Below are 21,943 nucleotides of genomic sequence, written 5' to 3' on the forward strand. Positions count from 1 at the left end.
TCCGCACCAATAGGAGAGTCAGTGGTTGCTAAGAAAATGTACAAAAATTATCCTATTACTGTTCTTCATAGAGTCATATTTGCTGATTTGATAGAGTTAGACATGGTGGATTTTGACCTTATTTTGGGTATGGATTGGCTTCATTCTTGCTATGCATCTATAGACTATAGTACCTATATGGTCAAGTTTCAGTTCCCTAATGAACCAGTTCTTGAGTGGTCTGGGAGTTTGGTATCTCCCAAGAGCCATTTTATTTCCTATCTTAAAGCCAGAAAGGTAATATCCAAAGGTTGAATTTATCACTTAGTTAGAGTCAAAGACACAAAGTTCGAGGCTCCAACTATTTAGTCAGTCAGCATTGTTAATGAGTTTCTTTATGTTTTTTTGGAAGATCTCCCAGGGGTACCTCCCGATAGAGAGATAGAATTAAGGATTGAACTTTTTCCCGACATTCAGCCTATTTCTATTCCACCATACCGTAAGGCACCTACAAAGCTTAAGGTGTTGAAAGAGCAACTCAAAGATCTTTAAGATAAAGGTTGCATAAGGCCCAGTGTTTCTTATTGGGGCGTATATATTTTATTTGTACGAAAGAAAGATGGTTCATTGCGTATGTGCATTGACTATCGTCAGCTTAACAAGGTCACGGTTAAAAATAAGTATCCTCTTTCGAGAATTGATGACCTATTTGATCAGCTGCAAGGTGCAAGTTATTTCTCCAAGAATGACCTTAGATCTGGCTATCACCAGTTTAAAGTGAGGGAATGTGATATTCCAAAGACAACCTTCCGAACCTGCTATGGTAACTTTGAGTTTTTAGTCATGTCTTTCGGGCTAACCAATGCCCCAGCAACCTTTATAGACACATAAATTGAGTGTTCAAGCAATATCTTGAAATATTTGTCATTGTTTTCATAGATGACATCCTTGTGTACTCCTGTACTAAGAACGACCTTACAGATCACCTTAGAATTATCTTGCAAACTCTTAGAGATCACCAGTTGATCACTAAATTCAATAAGTGTGAATTTTGGCTAAGATCAGTAGCATTTCTGGGTCATATTGTTTCAGCCAACGACATTAGAGTTGATTCCCAGAAGACAGAAGCTGTAAGTTATTGGCCTAGACCCATTTCCCCATCTGACATTAGAAGTTTCTTAGGTCTAGCTGGCTACTACTACCGTTTTCTTGAAGGTTTCTCTTCTATTGCATCTCCCATGACCCGGTTGATCCAAAAGAAACTTAAGTTCCAGTTGTCAGATTCCTGTGAGAAGAGTTTTTAGGAGTTGAAGACTCGACTTACTTTGGCTCCTGTGTTGACTTTGCCTGATGGTACAAATGGTTTTGTGGTGTATTATGATGCCTTTAGAGTTGGTTTAGGTTGTCTGTTGATGCAAAGAGGTAAGGTTATATACTATGCCTCTAGACAGTTGAAGCCGCATAAAAAGAACTACCCAACCCATGATCTTGAATTTGCTGCTGTGGTCTTTACTTTGAAAATTTGGAGATACTATTTGTATGGTGTCTATGTTGATGTGTTTACTGATCATAAGAGCCTGCAGCATGTGTTTACTCAAAGGGAGTTGAATCTTAGGAAGAAGAGGTGGTTAGAGTTGTTAAAAAACTATGATATGAGTGTGTTGTATCACCCGGTCAAGGCCAATGTAGTGGAAGATGCCCTTAACAGGTTGTATATGGGTAGTGTTTCTCATGTAGAAGAAGGTAAGAAAGAGTTAGATCGTGATGTGCATTGTTTGGCTAGATTGGGTGTTCGGTTGCTTGATTCAGCCAAGGGATGTACTTTGGTGCAGAGTAGTTCCAAATCCTCTTTAGTTTCGGAAGTAAAGGAAAAGCAAGATAGAGATCCTATTTTGGTCAGACTGAAGGAGTCAGTTAAGGACCAAAAGGTAGAGGCTTCTTTCCAAGGGGGAGATGGCGCGTTGAGATTGCAGGGTAGATTGTATGTTCCGTGTGTTGATGATCTGAGGTAGACGATTATGGCTGAAGTGCATGGCGCGCAGAATTCTATCCATCCCAGTGCTACCAAGATGTACCGCGACTTGCAGGAAATCTATTAGTGGAGTGGTATGAAGAAGAATATAGCTGAGTTTGTACCAAAGTTTGTAATGTGCCAACAGGTTAAGGTATAACACCAAATACCCGGTGGTGTGATACAAGAGTTTGGTATACCCACTTAGAAGTAGGAAGAGGTGAATATGGACTCCGTGACTGGTCTACCTTTTTCGCGTCGTCATCATGATTCTATTTGGGTTATGATAGATAGGATGACTAAGTTCATGCTTTTCTTGCCCATGCATACATATTATACAGCTGAGGATTATGCTATATTTATATACGGGAGCTAGTCAGGTTGCATGGAGTTCCTTTGTCTATCATTTCAAATAGGGGTACTCAGTTCACTTCTCAGTTTTGGAGAGCATTTCAGCACGGTCTTGGTACCCAAATTTATTTGAGTTTTGCTTTTCATCCACAGGAAGATGGTAAGGCTGAGAGGACCATTCATAATCTTGAAGATATGTTGAGGGCATGTGCTCTTGATTTCAAAGGTAGTTGGGATGAGCATTTGCCATTGATTGAGTTTGCTTATAACAATAGTTATCATGCTAGCATCGAGATGGCACCATTTAAGGCTTTGTATGGTAGAAGATGTAGATCGCCCATAGGTTGGTTTAAAATGGGTAAAGAGATAGTGATTCGACCTGATGCGGTATTTGAGGCTATGAAAAAAGTTAAGTTGATTAGAGAAAGGTTGAAGACAGTTCAAAGTAGTCAAAAGTCATATATCGATGTGAGGAGAAGGGATCTTGAGTTTGATGTGGGTGATTTGGTGTACTTAAAGGTTTCGCCCATGAAAAGGGTAAAGAGGTATGGTAAAAAGAGGAAGATTAGTCCCTGTTATGTGGCCCCCTATAGAGTCTTGAGTCATGTTGGTAAAGTAGCCTATGAAGTTAAGTTGCCCGCAGATCTATCAGCCGTTCATCCTATTTCTTATGCCTCCATGCTTAAAAAGCATATTGGTGATTCCGTTGTAGTGGATCCTTCAGAGAGTGCTGATATTCAGAATAGTCTTTCATTCGATGAGATTCCTGTTGAGATTCTAGACTTCCAGATCTGCAGACTGAGGAATAAAGAGGCTCCCTTGGTCAAAGTTTTATGGCGGAACCAGTCAGTTGAGGGCGCTACTTGGGAGGCAGAAGCAGACATGCGAGTCAAGTAGCCGTACCTCTTCTCCGCAAGTTAAGATCAAGCCAAAGGTGTTATTCTTCCTTACTTCAGCCCTTCTAATTCTAAAGTTCAGATCTATATCTATTCTTGCATGAGTTCTTGCAATTTCCGAAGTATTCAAGAGTTTAGAAAGATTTTGAGCCGTTTAGAAAATTTCTTCAGCTATGTGTACTCAGTTTTTCCTATGTTCTTGGTCTAACAAGCGACATTCGAGGACGAATGTTCCCAAGGTGGAGATATTGTAATACCCCAGATTTTCTTTAAGTCGAGTTTCCTCTTTAAGTATAGTAAGGGTTGACTTCCAAAATGAGAAATATTTTAAACCGTGTAGAATTTCCCTAATATCGACTTTTTGACATGTAGAGAATTGAATTAGCTTTCCAACGATACCAATTTCATCCAAATTTGGTATCGGGGGTGAGAATTTATGGCCGTTTTACTAAGAGCTGTCAGAACCGCCCGGGTGCGATGGGCAGGTTGACGGACTATCGAGCTTGCAACGGAACACCGCCCAGACCATCACAACCTAGGCAGTAACTCCCTCTTCTGGCCCAAGTGCGATAGCCAAGACGACGGACCGTCAATCTAGCGACGGACCATCGCTAGGACTGTCACAACTAAGGTAGTGTGGCCTTTTTCTGACCAACGTGCGACGGACTATCCGATGGACCGTCAGACTAGCGACGGACCGTCACTCCGACCGTCGTAAATCCTGTTCATTATTTTAAAGTTGTTTTAAAAGGAAATTTTGGCCTTTTTTCCCTTTTAACACTTAGATATATTCAAAACAAAGCAGATAGCCTCATTGTCTCCCAAAATATCCAAGAGCTAGGGTTTCTCCCTCAAGAGCAAATCCAAAACCCTTCTCTAAAAATTCAAGAACTCACTATAGATTCTACAAATTGAGTTGATATTCGAGTTCCCCAAGTCCAAGGCTTCAAGAACCCTCTCTCAAAGAGTAAGAAGAAGAGTTTGAAGCAAGCTTGTTCATCTAGTTTAACAATCTAAGGTATGTGGAGTTTGAAAAAGGACAATTCTTTCGTCCTTGTGCCCATAACTTATTTTAAATTACAAAGATACATGACTGTATGAGTTCTCCTATGAATTTGAAGTGTGGGTTCATACCCAATATTACTATGCATGAGATTTTGAGATTTGCCAATGTTCTAAAAATTGAAGTACATGATTATGTTGAGATTTTAGGACAAATTGATGAACATCGATGTGACATCATGCACATGGTCACCAAGACCAGTCTCACATCGGCAAATATGAGTTTCTAGTTTTGGTCCCTATGGGACCTCTACCTTCCATGACTTTGATACACGTCCTGCCATTATTGACCAATTAAAACCATTACCAAACAACCAATCAATCCATTTACCATTTATTATCCAAGGCCATTTAGTGGTGGTATCTTCATACCGACCATACTTGCAAGTACTATCCATAGCCAACTATATATAGGTTTAAGGCAACTTTCAAGTGCCCTTCTATTAGCCATATCAAACAACTTGAGGGATTCCATGTACCCCAAAAGCATAACCATTTATCCATTTACCTTTACAAACTATTTAAACCATGCATAATTCCTTTACAAAGTTTTAAAACAAGCAAGAGTTCCATTAAAATACCCAATGCAATGAAAACATTATTATATGGATTTTGTCAAACACATTTGGGGCATAATTTAACAAAAACCAATTCCAATTGCCATTAAACCATTCTCATATAATCCAATTATCTAAAACCACTATTAATGCATATAAAGCATAATTAAAACCATGGAAAACAATAACCAACCATTTAATATCAAAACTCCCAATTCATATTTGAAAACCAAAATTAAGCAGTCAATGAAGTCATAAAAATAATTCATAAAAACCATGCTTCTAGTTAGAATTAACCATGAGGGAAGAGAACATGCCGTAAATCAAGATAATGATGGAAAGAAATCACCAAGACAAGCCCCAAATCAATCCACTAGTTGAAACCCTAGCTTCCCTTGACCAAAAGTTTTTGAGAGAATTATAGAGTGTTTTAGAAGTGTTTTTAAGTGTTCATGAATGGAGTAATAGGGTAAATAACATTCCAAGTAGGTTAGAAGTCATGGGACCTTATTAGGATAAGTGGAGAAATGTCCAATATACCCTAACTTAAGTTGTACAAAATCTCATCCCAGGAGAATTATTGACCCTCACGAGTCGTACCCTCCAATACGAGTGGTACCCTCGACTCGAATCAAACCCTCAACCTTTGGATCCAATAGTGTCTAGCATATGACTTATCAAACTAATTTGTATCCAAAACATACGATTTGTACCCTCTATCCATATCCTTGGTAGATATAAACCCAAGAAATATTCAGATGCTGTCCACTATACGAGTCCTGGGTATGACTTATATCCTGGATTACATTCATGGTGGGCCACTTATACTCAAATCCAACCTAAGTAACCAATTCTAAGATTAAGTTAAGGAACCAAATAACTCGTACCCACTAATATGACTCGCACCCCTAAGTCATAGCTATTCTAGTAACCAAAATCACTCCCACCGACCAATACTAGTCAGCATACGACAGACCATACCATCCATACCCCAACATACGGATTGTACCCAAGGGTCGTATTGGGTTCAGAGACTAGAATTCTAGGAAATTTTTGAAGGTCCAAAAACCAGGGTGTTTCACTAACCCACTTAGCTTAGTCAAGACATCAAGGCTACAATTCAACACCATACATGAGCACAAGGTATTTATGAACCATTTATCAATCAATCAGTTTAATAGGACAATGCCTTAGTTTCAATCGCCATTTAAGTCAAATGATGATTATCAAGACCTTTACCAAATCATTTATTCTTATTTAGCATTCTTACACCAAGCTTTAGTTCAAACACAATTCAATTTCATGCTTAAGGAATCAAACATTTTTTAACCGATCAAAAAACCAAGGTTACCAATTAACTCATTACATAGAGAACAAGGCATTTACAAAGTCATTTATGAATTATTTTTACTTATTAAGCCATTGACTTTGTTCAAAATACTATTAACATGTAACTAGTTATTTTTCTCAGACATTTTCACAAACACCTTGAGGGCATACCTTTATTATGACCAAAATCAAGGTAAAAATCATCAATCTTAAGGTTACTTATGACCCATTTGTTAAACCACAATCAATAGGCACCCACATGTACAAGCCATCACCAAAAATATGTATAAACATAAGTCTAAACAAGAGTAAACAATACTTATGACTTGATTTATTAAGTCAAGAATGAAAGACCAAATAATGTTATAAGTTGTGGGTCTTATGTGTTTTTGGTTGGGAAATGTCTAGAATGCCCTTAACTTAAATGCTGAACAACTACTTGCAGGTGGGTACGACTTTCACACCTAAACTATACCCTAGGGTATGAGTGGTACCCTTAAATCATACCCTAGGACTTACCTAAGACCCTATACTAACCAACATACAGCTACAATAGCCTAGGTTGTATCTTATCATAGGAGAAGTACCATGGGAAGCGTAACTTGATTAGAATCACTTAGACCAACTTTGGACATCATACGACTTGGAATCATATACCTCGTATCCTAATATATGACTAGTATGATGCTTAGTCATATCTTAGATAGAAACCAACCCAAACACACTGACTAACATACAAGAGAGGGCACCTAACCCAGACCCAAACAAATGACTAGTTCCTTCTAGTCATATATTTTCTAGAATCTCCAACATAGGCAATTTTCTAAAGGTTCAAAGCTAGGGTGATTCAATCTTTGAAGGTGAAGTGAGAGGATTCAACTACTCTATAGAATTCTTAGATGATGGTTTAAGTTTGACTACACAGGTGTAGGGAAAGCTTCTAAAGTTGGATAAAGAAATACTATGAAAGATTTTAGATGTGCCTGGTATTGGGGTGAAACGATTGAGAACCAACAACCCTCAACTAAATTCATAGTTAATGCTTCTAAGGTAGAAGGGACTTCTCTGGCGGGGGTGAGAAATAAGGTTTTCATAAGTGAGTTCTAGTTGGTGTTTGAGTTCATAAACAAGGTCATCTTGCCAATGTCAGATAAAAGAACTATTACTTCTGTAGTTGATCTTTTTCTTATTAAAGGTTTGATTAAGTTTGAGTTGATAAACTTGTCTGCTCTAATGTTAGAGCATATGCACAATGTGACTTATGAGATGGAAGGAAAACATGGGATGCCCTATGGATATTTCCTGAACAAAGCATTTCAATATTTTTGTGTTCTTGGTACTAAAGGGCCCCAAGAAACTGTCATACAAAGGTTTAGTTTGACAACAATGGTATAGAATGAATGTGTAACATCCCGAGTTTGTACCCTGGACTCTACATAGTGGTCATAATCTCAAAGGACTACAAGCTAACCCATGACTGGTACCTACTGCAATAACTGAATAATAATACTGTAGTATGCAGAAATTAGGTAAAAACATGCCATAAGGTTCAAAAACTAAAAATAAATACTAAATACGGTATAACAAATACCAAATCTGATACACCTATTTGAAAATACTCTCGTCTAATAAAGCCTCAAAACTATCTGAAATATGGAGTTGTTGGGACAAGTCCCCAACTAACTTCGAACTACTAAAATAAGCTGAACTATAGAAATAATCATCATTTTCTCAAACTAAGAGGACTCAACACTAACTCTGACTACTGAAAATCTGAGACTGCTATGTATGATTGGGGGCCCGTGCATCTGAACCTATGATATAAAACATCATAGCTTAAAGAAAAGTATGCGTCAGTAATTTGAATGTATTGGTATGCTAAGTAAGGTAGGATAAAATGCATGGGTTCATATGAATGAACAATACTGACTAAATGACATGAATATAATTGAACGAGAGTACATGCATGAGTACGTAAACTATAAATGAGGTCGTGATAACACTGGATACTGAGTTCTAAATACTGATTAACTGATATCTAGGTTTACTAAAATTATATTACTGATAATTGAATGACTGTATCAGACTGTCTTGATTCTGTGGAACTATGCTAAGTTTCATACTAAGATGAGCAACTGTGTCTGACAGTCCTGAATCTATAGAACTGAACTGAGTTCTATACTGAGACTAAATCTAAAACTGAGACTGTAGGAGGTAATTATTAAGCTGACATACCCCAAATAAGATAACTGAGTTGGGGTCCAATCTGTAACCCCAATTGGAAAGGTATTAGTACCATGCCAATGGTAAAGATAATTGGTTATGGTGATAGTCCTAGTCTAGTGGGTGACCCCTGAGATTAGTCCTAAACTAGTAAGTGATCCCTGATTATGTCATTCCTATCTAACAGGTGACATCTCATAATCTATGCTGGCTATGTAATTTTGGAACTTAGGAATTGCTTCTAGGGACCCAGTTGTAGTTGAAGGGTGAGCCCCTATCCCTAGGCTCACTCGGTGCTAAATACTACTCCCAACTGAAAGAAACTGAACTGATTCCTAGACTGTACTAGGATTGACTGAACTATTACTGATAGTACTATTTAACTGAACAGAACTGAGTTCACTGAGTTCCGTTGACTGACGGAATACTACTGGATTCTATTAACTGACTGAGTACTACTGAGTTCTATTAGCTAACCGAGTTTACTTAGGTTAGAACTGAATACTGTATCGGATAGGACTGATTCTGAGTTCTCTGAGTACTAAACTAATTACTGACTAAATTCTGTGAACTGACTGAGTTTAATGTGTTCTGAACTGAATACTACTATGTTCTAAACTGAATAGTGAATTGAGACTGATTACTGAGTACTAATGAATTTTCCTGAGTCCTGTAACTGACTGAGAGTGCTACTGATCATGATCTTGCACTACATAGCATAAAAATGTACGCTTGTTCATAATGTATCTGTAGAGGCATTTTATCAAAAACTTGCATGGCATGAAACAGTATACATACTAGCATGATATAATCTTATCATTACATTCACATGAACAATTCATCAAACACTTGGATAGCATAGTCTATGCACATGACACTAAAACAACATGTGAGCATCATGATTCAATTCCAAAATTCACAATTCCATGGGTTTCAACATAAAGTCACATGATAAATCACACATGTCAATTAATTCTACATTAATTTTGTAATAAATCATGAAATTGAAACCCAATTATAGAAATAATCATGAATACACTTTGATTTCAAATCATGGAAATCATGAAATCAAGATACTTGAAGTTTAAAAGAGTTTCTTGGACTCTAAGGGTGGAAGGAAGCCTTGTATGAACTCTTCACATACCTTGACTATTTAATTCTTGAAGAACAATGGCAAAATCTTGAGCCTTGAATTTGAAATTAAATCACCTAGGGTTCTTGTTCTTGAGAAATTTGATAGAAAGTAAGTGTATGTTGCTTAATGAGGGCTGAATCTCGTGTTAAATGCTGAATAGAGGTAGGGAAAAGACTAAAATACCCTTATGTACATGGCTTTTTAATGACTGAAAACCAAACTATCGACACGTAGGATGACATGCCACATATTTGGTATTGACACGATGGCCAATACACCACATTGAGGACTCTTCGATTTACTGGAATTCGCCACTCGAAGCCAACAAAATATTAGTCAACACGATAGACGACGGCCATATCGAGATTACATTGATACACTATTTTGGGTTCCCAGACATGTGTCAAACAAGGTTTAAAAAATTCAAAACTCATCCGGGAACACCTACTGATATTCCTGATCATGATTCAACCTAAATATTGATAATGTAAGGTCATAAGAGTTGTGAAATAGAGTTGCCAACTTACGAAGGCCAAAATAATACTAAGTCTAAATACTTAGCTAGAATTTTCTAAGTCTGGGACCCTTTAGCAAGCTTAAAAGACTGAGTTGAGCTTAGGGTTTTTTTGTGGGGTCTTACAATATCTCCCCTTTGGGAACATTAATCCTTGAATGAAACTGACTAAGCTGAGAAACACTGATAGACTGAGCTTACACACTGAATAAGCATATCTGATACATGGAACACCTGACTGAAACTACTGATAAGCTAAGTTTTCATACTGAATATTCATATCTGATGCATGAGTACAAGGCTAAACATGATTCATGAATGCATGACTGAATATGCAACGGTAATGTATACCACGTTTATAACTGTAATTGAATATGGAACTAAGCCAATCTAAGAAAGATCGTTACCTTAAGCTGAGAACACTGATGAACCTAAGATCATTTACTAAACATGTATGAACGGGAGCACGAGGACATAACTGAGCCTAAAATGTGATACATGAACTGAACAAAGCCCCTGAATACATGGCTTATGGCTGAGATTAGAACTTGAGGGTCCACTTATGAGTACTCAGTACTCCAAACTAGATTTTTTACATGAAGGAAATATAGAAGGTTTAGGTCATGAAAACTCGGGGGATTATAGTGCATCTCCTTCTTGGGACATTATGTCCCCTGAAGAATGCTGACTTGGTTGAGATACTGAGGAAAAACTGAGACAATGCACAAAGCACCTACGAACTGAATCATGACTGTATATTGGGGATCTGAAACTGAGGCATGACATCTGAACTGAGCTGTACTTGGAACCACATGGTTTATCGACCTTGGAATAATTACATTCATGAGACTTTGGATAACACTAAATGGAAAGATGGAAAACTAAACCACCCAAACATTGTCCGCCTAACTACTAATAGAATTACCTGATTTACGGACTAGTTTATGCTAAAAACTTATATTTGACTAGAGCCTTTCTTTGACACTCTTTTTATAGAGTTCTAGTGGATTTAGGGAGTAAGGAATCTTGACATGGGCTAAATAAAATACCTAAATAAGAAAATCACATCCTGGCTAAAATTCTATAATATGAGTCGAGGCCTATGAAACATCATCTAAGATGGAGTGACTAAGCCTTATGCACTGCAACTATAATTTTCAAGCTTAGACATATCCTTTGAATACTCTCTCAACTATACTCTCTACCTTAGTACAACACATCACCTGAGACTATTAAAAATATTCACATGGACGTTGAGCACGAATGCACAAACATACTAACTTATGGGTACTTCAAAGTCCACTTCGCAATCAAGAATTACAAAGTTGGAAGGAAATATAAAATCAACCACCTTTACAAGTAAATCATGTAGAATCCCAATCGACTTTTTCACCAATCTATCCGCCATTACAATCCATATATTGGTGTGCATAGGATCTCCCAAACCCAATTTGTTGAAAATTGCCAACGACATTAGATTTATACTTGCCCCAAGGTCATAAAGGGCCCTTTCAAAATTTAGCAATCCAATCGTACATGGGACAGTAAATTCTCCTGGACAGCTTTCTTATGCATAATAGATGTTGTAGCAGTAGTGCTACAATGATGAAGATTATCTACCATTTCATAGCTCACAATCCTTTTCTTTATCAATAGGTCTTTCATAAACTTAGCATATCGGCCATCTGTTCCAGTGCTTCAACTAAGGGAACATTCACTGTCAACTACTTCAACATAGACATGAATCTTCTAAACTTGACATCATATTCTTTCTTATTTAATCATTGTGGAAATAGAGGTGGTGGCCTTGGGATTTCAACTGGAACAACTTCTACCTTCTTTCTTATACCTTACTCTACATCATTAACATACTTCGAATTACGTGGTTGTTCTACTTTTGAACTCTTCTTTTCTAAACCTCCCAACTTTACAGGCACCACTAAAGATTCATCAACCATATCCCCATCCATTTTGACCTTATTAATATGAGAGGATGCTTCCAGATATGGACTAGATAACATCTTACTACTCTTAGTGATGATAGCCATGTACGATCTGTCAGTCCTCGGATTCTGAGCTGTATCACTTGGTAGAGTCCTAGTCTTTCTTTAGTTAAATGCTGCGGATAATTAGCTCATCTGCTACTCCAGTTGTTTGATAGCAGTTGAGTATGAATTTACTAATTGACTCATGGAAGATAAGTCACTCTTCATCGTCGTGACCCTACTATTTGTTGCCTTAACTCCCTTCAATAGTTTCTCCACTATGTCCTCCATGGATATTTTGCCTGAACTGGTGGCAATATTATCATGACTTCCAGGAGGTACATACAGTCCACTCCTATCATTGTTATTCTTCTAACTCCCTTAGTCCCTATCTTTATGACTAGCTTTCTCGTAATAGTTCGTTCCAACCTTGGTTCCCTAGGCTATTACCATAAACCTCCACCTCGATTGTTTAGATAGTTTGCTACTTCTTCCGAATCAAAGTCAGCTCTGCCTTGGGATCCTACAGCTTTCACTTTCTTAGTCTTTGCAGATAATAAATACTTGGTCAACAAATCCATTTGCATCTTCAAGTATACCATGTCCTGGTCATGTTCCTCCTCCTTCTTGCATTGCTCTGCAGTCATACGACCAAACACAGTAGGGCTTGCTACAACAGAATCCTTGGTATGCCAATCTCTACTTTGTTTATTCATCCGATTAAGCATCTCTAAGGCCTCTAAAAACGAGAGATTCAGAAATGATCCTTCTACAGCATTGTCCATAACTGGCTTCATAATAGAGTTTAAAGCCCGATAAAGAGTCTCCATCAAATAAATATCTGTCATACTATGGTTCGGTATTACATCAGCTTCTTTTTAAACCTCTCCCAGATCTCATGAAGAGCTTCAGTGGTGAGCTATCGAAAGTTACTAATTTCATCCCTCAACTGTACCCTTTTTGAAGATGGAAAGAACCTTTCTAGGAAAGCCTCTTTCAACTGCCTCCAGTTGGTTATAGAGTTGGGAGTCAGTCCATTAAGCCATAGTGTTTCCTCTCCAGATAGAGACAATGTAAATAAGCATAGTCGAATAGCATTTTGTCTCACTCCTGGGTTATCAAAGGATTTGCAAATAGTGATAAAGTTTACTAAATGCACATTAGGATCATTCCCCAGGAGTCCACCGAACAAACCCTAGAGATGAACGAGTTGAATCATTATACTGATAATATTAAACTTAGCTCCTGGTGCTAGAGGTGGAGGAATAATAGCTCCAGTAGCACCTGCTCCATCCATTCCATCCTTGTCATCATTAATTTTAAACTATACAGGCTGACGATCCTACGTTGCTCTAAAAGGATGATTATTGAATACATTTTGGCTTACCGGTGCAGCTACATTCTTTGCATGCCTTGGGTTAGCAGGATCTAATAAGTCCTCATCCCCCAAATCATCATCATCAGGATTAGGATGACATGCTAGTTGACCCTCATTCTGTTGATTAATCTGGGTTCTATCCATGGGGGCTAGTCTTTCAGGTTCCTGATGGTTTGCCATTCTGCCAATTAACTACGATTTTGGATATACTGGTAATAACGGTGCACTCGATCTCCGTGTACTTGGCATACTGTAACAACCCAAAATCACCTCTCAAGAGTCACAGGTGCTTAGGGCTACAGGTAGCCACAAGCTAACCCTTTTATCCAATTACTTCTCATAATAACTCATTCAAGGAGGAATACAAAAACACTAGCACTGCCATGTCAAATGAAAGAAAATACGAAGGTAACACTAGGTCCAAACGACCACAAAACTGGAAATCTCCACACAACTATAATCTAATAACTAGTCTGACAAAGCCTCTACTACTCCATGAACTAGAGAGCCATTAGGACAGGTCCCCAACTGACTCAAACTAGACTGAAAGTAATAAACATAACCACTCAAATATTGAAATATCTAAAGATAGGCCCTCGAACCATGAGGACTCACCGCTGGAGAAATATAGACAAAGGTACTCGGGAATCACCGATGATACTGGGACTGAGCACCTGAACCTACATTATAAGACAATGTAGCACATAGACATATATGTGGATCAACACTTGGGAATGTACTAAGTATATGGGGGTGTATGCATTTACATAAAATAATATCAATACTATTTAATCAAATCATGCATGCAAATAGAAATGACTCACATGGCTTGAATAACTCAAAATGCAAAGCTCATAAATCATGTAGAATGAAGCATGTAACACAATCTCACGAGTCATTATACTTTAGCTTTAAAAATCTGCGCTCTCCTCTTATTGTCATTACTCATAGGATGAAGGAAGCTTTAAACAATACTTTCAACTAATGCACATGTCTCATGGAGAATAAAACTTCTTTATTGCTCAAGAATTATAACTCTTTTGAACTCAAAGCATTGGAACTCTGAATCATATAAATTTAGTTTAAAAACCAGTGATCAAATCGTATTAGTAGAAAAACTACTTCCTTCTTTGGAAAAAAAATACTCAAAGTAGTTCATTCATTTTAGAAAATATCTCATCCCAAAGGTTTGAGAAAAATATTCTATCTCAATGAAAAATACTTTAGTTTAGGGAGATTCTCTTAACCGACATAAACCATGCGAGCTATATGAAGTCCAATGTCTTGTCCTCCTAAGGAATAAACCTCACGTTGGGGAGAGGCATCATACTCTTGCCAAGGAGTATAACCTCAACTCAGTGATCACTTATATCGGCCTCGGGCCCAATCATCTCGGCCTTAGGCCCAAAATCTCAGTCCTACGGTGGTATGTTGTTCTGGGGTAAGAAATCAAGGTAACTTACCCAAATCGGTGCTAAATACTACTCCCTTTAGTTTATGTCGCTCATCTCATGAAAATCCACTTTCAAAATAATCTCATGGTTCATAAGAGCCCAATAATCAAATTTTTAATTCCATGTGGTAGAGTGTATTTTAAAATTCTATGACCATTAGGTCAAAACATTTCTGAATAATATCAAAATACACAAATCATGGGTGCTTATAGCTCAAAATTTCATAAAATTGCAAGTCTCAAGTAGGACTTAATGACCCATAATTCAATCTCAAGTTAAAACTCATCAAAATGTATATTAGATAGCATATAGATTCATAAATCATATAGAAATATGGAATTTACAGCAATTTAGCTCATAATCTCAACATACTCATATACTTCAATATCTTAAATAATTCAACTATTAACTTCTAAAGGATTAAAATCATGGAGTATAGACCAAGCTGTAATTTCTCAAGAAAAGAAGTAAAACTCATGCCATTAGACTCTCAATTCATGGGGAAACATCAAAAGCTTGCAACCAATAACAATGGGTGAGAAACCCCAATTCAATTTCATGTAAAATCTCATAAATTGCAGAAAATTGTAGTTTAAATAAGCCTTTGGCCACAAGGGTGAATGGATTACCCTTGTTCAAAATCCCATATACCTTAGATTATGAAATTGGATGAACAAACTTGCTTTAAACTCTTCTTCTTACTCTTGAGAGATGGTTCTTGCAACCCTTGAAATTGGGGAACTCAAATCTCAACTCAATTTGTAGAATCTATGGTGAGTTCTTGGATTTCGTAGAGAAGGGTTTTAGATTTGATATTAAGGGAGAACCTTAGCCTTCTTATGTTTTGGATGATGAATGAAGACATTTAATTCATTTTGAATATATCTGGTTGATAAAAGAGTGGAAAACATCAAAAATCTCTTTTAAAAATGAGTTAAAAATACTGAATGGGGGCTGCGACGGTCAGAGCGATGATCCATCGTTATCCTGACGGTCCGTCAGATCGTCCGTCGCATACCGGTTAGAAAAAGAACACACTGCCTTGGTGTGACAGTAGAAGTGATGGTTCATCATAGTCTTGATGGTCCGTTGGAATGTCCATCGCACATTGGCTAGGAAAAGACCATACTGCCTTAGTGGCGATGGTCTCAGCGATGGTCTATCGCAACCTTGATAGTCCGTCGTCTTGGCTGTCACACTTGGGCTAGGAAACAGAGTTTCTACCTTGGTTGCTACGGTCCAAGCAATGGTCCATCACAGACTCGACGGCCCGTCAGATCGTCCGTCGCACCTGGGCGATTTTGATAATTCTCAGTAAAACGGCCATAACTTCTGACCCCGATGTCGGATTTGGACGAAATTTGTATCATTGGAAAGCTAATTCAATTCTCTACATGAAAAAAAGTAAAATTTAAGAAAATTCTCTATGGTTTGAATTCCAATCACTTGGAAAGTCTCTTTTCAAATTTGTAGGGTCGGAATTATATTTCACTTGACATGCTCTAAGGCTGGGACTACGAGGGAACTTTGCAGGGTCTTACAATATCTCCCTCTTTGAAACATTCATCCTCGAATGTCATTAGTTAGACTAGAAACACAGGAAAATGGAGTACACATAGCTGAAGCAATTTGCTAATGGACTCAAAATCTTTCTAAACTCTTGAATACCTCAAAAATTGCAAGAACTCATGCAAGAATAGATATATAGCTGAACTTAAGATTAGATGGGCTGAATTAAGGAAGAATAATACCTTCGGATCGATCTGAACTTGATGAAAATAGGTGCGGGTACTTGGATCGCATGTCTGTTTCTTCCTCCTAAGTGGCGCCCTCAACTGACTGGTTCTGCCACAACACTTTGACCAAGGGAACCTTTTTGTTCCTCAGTCTACGGATCTAGAAATCTAGGATGTCAATAGGAATCTCATCGAATGAAAGACTCTTCTAAATATCAGCACTCTCTGAAGGAACTAACACAATGGAATCACCAATATGCCTCTTAAACATGGAGACATAAAAATAGGATGAACGATTGACAACTCCGCAGGCAACTCAACCTCATAGGCTACTTTCCCAACACGACTCAAAACTCTACACGAGCCAACATAACAAGGACTAAGCTTTCCCTTTATACCAAACCTCTTCACCTATTTCATGGGTGAAATCTTCAAGTACACCAAATCACCCACTTCAAACTCAAGATCTCTTCTTCTCACATTGGAATATGACTTTTGATGACTCTGAGCTGTCTTTACCCTCTCTCTAATCAACTTAAATTTATCCATAGCTTCAAATACTGCATCAAACACAATCACGACAGCTTTAGCCACTTCAAACCAACCTATGGGTGATCTACATCTCCTACCATACAAGGCCTTAAATGGTGCCATCCCGATGCTAGCATGGTAACTATTGTTATAGGCGAACTTTATCAATGGAAAATACTCATCCTAACTACCTTTGAAATCAAGAGCACGTACCCTCAATATGTCTTTTAGGGTCTGAATGGTCCTCTCAGCCTAACCATCTGTCTGCAGATGAAAAGCGAAACTCAAAAGAACTTAGGTACCAAGACCCTGCTGAAACGCCCTCTAATACTGAGAAGTAAATTAAGTACCCTTTTTGAAATGATAGACAAGGGAACTCCGTGTAGCCTGATTAACTCCCGAATATACAATCTAGCATAATCCTCAGCTGTATAAGATGTTTGTACGGGCAAGAAGTGTGCGGACTTAGTTAGTCTTTTTACAACAACCCAAATAGAATCATGATGACGACGCGAAAGAGGTAATCCAGTCACGAAGTCTATATTCACCATCTCCCACTTCCAAGTGGGTATAATAAAATCTTGCATCACACCACCAAGTCTTTGGTGTTCTACCTTAACCTGTTGGTATGTTGCATACTTTGCTACAAACTCAGCTATATCCTTCTTCATACCATTCTACCAATAGATTTCCTACAAGTCATGGTACATCTTGGTAGTGCCGGGATGAATAGAATACCGTGCGCTATGTGCTTCAACCATAATCCTCTACCTCAGATCATCAACACATGGAACACACAATCTACCCTACAATCTCAACATAGTATCTCCCTCTTGGGAGAAAACCTCTACCTTTTGGTCCTTAACTACCTTCTTCAGTCTGGCCAAACTAGAATTTTTATCTTGTTTCTCCTTTACTTCTGAAACTAGAGAGGATTCGGAACTACTTTGCACCAAAGTACTTCCCTCAGCTGAATCAAGCAACCTAATACCCAATCTAGCCAGACAATGCACATCACGAGCTAACTCTTTCTTACCTTCCTCTACATGAGCAACACTACCCATAGACAGTCTACTAAGGCCATCCACCACTATATTGGCATTGCCTAGGTGATACAACACACTTATATCATAGTATTTTAACAACTCTAACCATCACCTCTACCTAAGATTCAACTCCCTCTGAGTAAACATAGACTGCAGGCTCTTATAATCAGTAAACACATCAACATAAACACCATAAAGATAGTGTCTCCAAATTTCCAAAGAAAAGACCACATAAGCTCACTCAAGATCATGGGTTGGGTAATTCTTATCATGCGGCTTTAAATATCTAAAGGAATAGGCTATAACCTTACCTCTTTGCATCAACACACAACCTAAACCAATTTTAGAGGCATCACAATACACCAAGAAACCATCTGTACCATCAGGCAAAGTTAACATAGAGGCTGAAGTAAGTTGAGTCTTCAACTCCTAAAAACTTTTCTCACAGGAATATGACCACAGGAACTTAACTTTCTTTTGGGTCAACTGGGTCATGGGAGACGCAACAGAAGAGAAACCTTTAAAACAACGGTGGCAGTATCCTGCTAGACCCAAGAAACTTCTAATGTCAGATGGAGAGATAGGTCTAGACTAATTTCTTATAGCTTTTGTCTTTTGGGGATCAACTCTAATACAGACCTTAGCCAAAGTTCACATTTACTGAATTTGGCGAACAAATGGTGACCTCTAAGAGTTTGCAAGACAATTCTAAGGTGATCTGCATAATCATGCTCACTGTAGGAGTAAAAAAGGATGTCATCTATGAACACTATGAAAAAGGATGTCATCTATGAACACTATGACCAACATATCAAGATATTAATTGAACACTCAATTCATGAGGTCCATAAAAGCTTCTGGGGCATTGGTTAGTCCAACAAACATGACTAGAAACTCAAAGTAACCATAGCAGTTTTGGAAGGCTGTCTTTGAAATATCACATTCCCTCACTTTAAGTTGATGATAATCGGATCTAAGGTCTATCTTGGAGAAATAACTTTCACCTTGCAACAGATCAAACAATTCCTCAATTCTCAAAAGAGGATACTTATTTTTGATCGTGACCTTGATAAACTGATGATAGTTAATGCACATAAGCAAAGAACCATCTTTCTTCTTCACAAATAAAACAGGTGTGCTCTAAGGAGAAATACTAGGCCTTATGAAATATTTGTCTAAAAGATCTTTGAGTTTCTCTTTCAACTCCTTAAGCTCAACAGGTGCCATACAGAATGGAAGAATAGAAATGGAATGAGTGTTAGGAAGAAGGTCAATCCCGAATTCTATTACTCTATTAGGAGGTACCCCCGGGAGATCTTTCGAAAAAACATCTAGAAACTTGTTATCAATATTGACTGACTTAATAGTTGGTGCCTAAAACTTAGTGTCTTTGACTTTAACTAGGTAATAGATGCAACTCTTGGAAATTAGCTTTTGGGATTTGAGATAAGAGATAAAATGACTCTTGGGAGATACCAAACTCATGAACCACTCAAAAACTGGCTTATCAGGGAACTAAAACTTAACCACACGGGTATGATAGTCTGTAGATGCATAACAAGAATGAAGTCAATCCATACCCAGAAGAAGGTCAAAATCCACCATGTATAACTCTATCAAATTAGCAAGTATGACTCTATGAAGAATAGTAACAGGACAATACATATACACTTCTTTAGAAATAACTGACTCCTCTACGGGTGTAGAAACTAGGAAAGGCTCAGGAATTTTTTTGGAGATCTTTTTGAAATTCACAGCTACAAGTAGGGTCACATAAGAGAGACTTGACTCGGGGTCCAATAACACATAAAGATCAAGATAAAATACATAGAGCATACTGTAACAACATAGGGAGAGTCGTCCTTCTCCTGACGGGAATGGTAAGGCATAGAATATATTCTGGCACTGACCGCCAGTAGTGCTAGATAAAGCGCCCTGAATTTGGGTGGGACGAGGGATAGAGATGATGTACTAGTAGTATGTGCCTGAGGTCAGGCATCTCAAGTCCCCTACCTAGCATGTGGATAATCTCTAAGTCTGTGACCCTACTTTCCAAAACCAAAACAACCCCTCAAATCTGCAAAACACTCACCAAGATAATCCATACCACACTTAGTACAAGGAGGATAACGGGGCCTGTTACCAACACTGTTCTATGACCTAGACATAAAAAACCTACTCTCTTGCTCCTGCTTGCCTCTAGGTGCGGGACTACTAGCTGATAAAGGCGCTGGAATAGAAAGGTATCTCTGAAATCGAGGGCGGTTTTCTCCATAGAACCTAGGCTACCTACACTTATGCTGCTCAGATCTAGCCCTCTTATTACCCCTTACTCTCTCACTCTAATCTTATCTGCCTTTATCTGTTGGGCATGTGTCATCAACCTAGCCAGATCCATATCCCTATGTATCATTGCAATCTTACACTCCTTCAGTACCAACCAAAAAATACCAGTCACAAACTTGCTCATACTAGCCCGAGTGTCAGAAATCAAATCAGGAGCATACTTAACCTACTGGTTTAACTTCAAGCAGTACTCCTTAACAGTCATGAAGCCCTACCTCAAGTTCATAAACTTCTCAATATTTTCTTCCCTCATCTCAAGTAGAAAGAACTTGTCCAAGAATGCATCTTGGAACACCTACCAAGTCATAAGAGAAGCATCCTTACCTCTACCCTTCCTGCATGATACAACCTAGTCATAAGCTATGTCCTTCAACCTATAAGATTCCAACTCAACACTTTCTTTTTAAAAAATATGCATCACCTATGTGATCTTTCTCACCTCCTCAAGGTACAACTGTAGGTTCTCACTTGCCTTGGACCCATCAAACTCTAGCGGATTCATCCATATGAAATCATAAATCATAGCAATAGCTAAATCACTTCCCTACTGATTTGCAACTGCAGCCTGGTTATTGGCCCAAACATTAGCGGTGACTGCTTGGGCGAATGCCTAAAAGGCCGCCCAAAACTCAGCATGAGACACAATCTTATTCAAAGGATCAACATATGGGGGTTGCTCATCATCGTTTTTGTGGGCATTCGCTCTTCAAAGAGGCATTTTCTAAAATAAGAGAGCACAAATTATTAGATGAGGGACAACTACAGGTATGATGGAATCTAAAAGAAAGAAATAAGTTTTTCCTAAAATGTCTTGTAGCCTTTTGCTCATATATGTGGCTCACTTCACACTGATGATCAAGACTCTACTCAATGCGGCTTGTCAGAATCCCTAGGACTCATTAAAAAACCTTAGGCTCTGATACCAAGTGTGTAACAACCCAAAATTACCTCCTGATATGTCACACAATTCTTAGAGCTACAAGTTTCCCTAAGCTAACCCTTTGAGCCTATCACTTCTCATAATAACTCATTCAAGGAGGAGTACATAAAACATTAACACTATCATATCAAATGAAAGGAAATACAAAGGTAACACTTGGTCTAAATGACCACAAAATAGGAAATCTCAACACAACTATAATCTGATAAATAGTCTGACAAACCCTTTACTAGGCCATGAACTAGAGAGCCATTGGGACAGGTCCCCAACTGACTCAAACTAGAATGAAAGTCATAAACATAGACACTCAAATATCTGAAGATAGGCCCTTGAATCATTAGGACTCACCACTGGAGAAATATATAAAAAGGTACTCGGGAATCACTGATAAGGCTGGGACTAAGCACCTGAACCTACATTATAAGATAATGTTGCACATAGACGTGTATGTGGATCAACACTTGGGAATG

The sequence above is a fragment of the Capsicum annuum genome, chromosome 11 (assembly GCF_002878395.1).
Source record: "Capsicum annuum cultivar UCD-10X-F1 chromosome 11, UCD10Xv1.1, whole genome shotgun sequence".
NCBI lineage: Eukaryota > Viridiplantae > Streptophyta > Magnoliopsida > Solanales > Solanaceae > Capsicum > Capsicum annuum.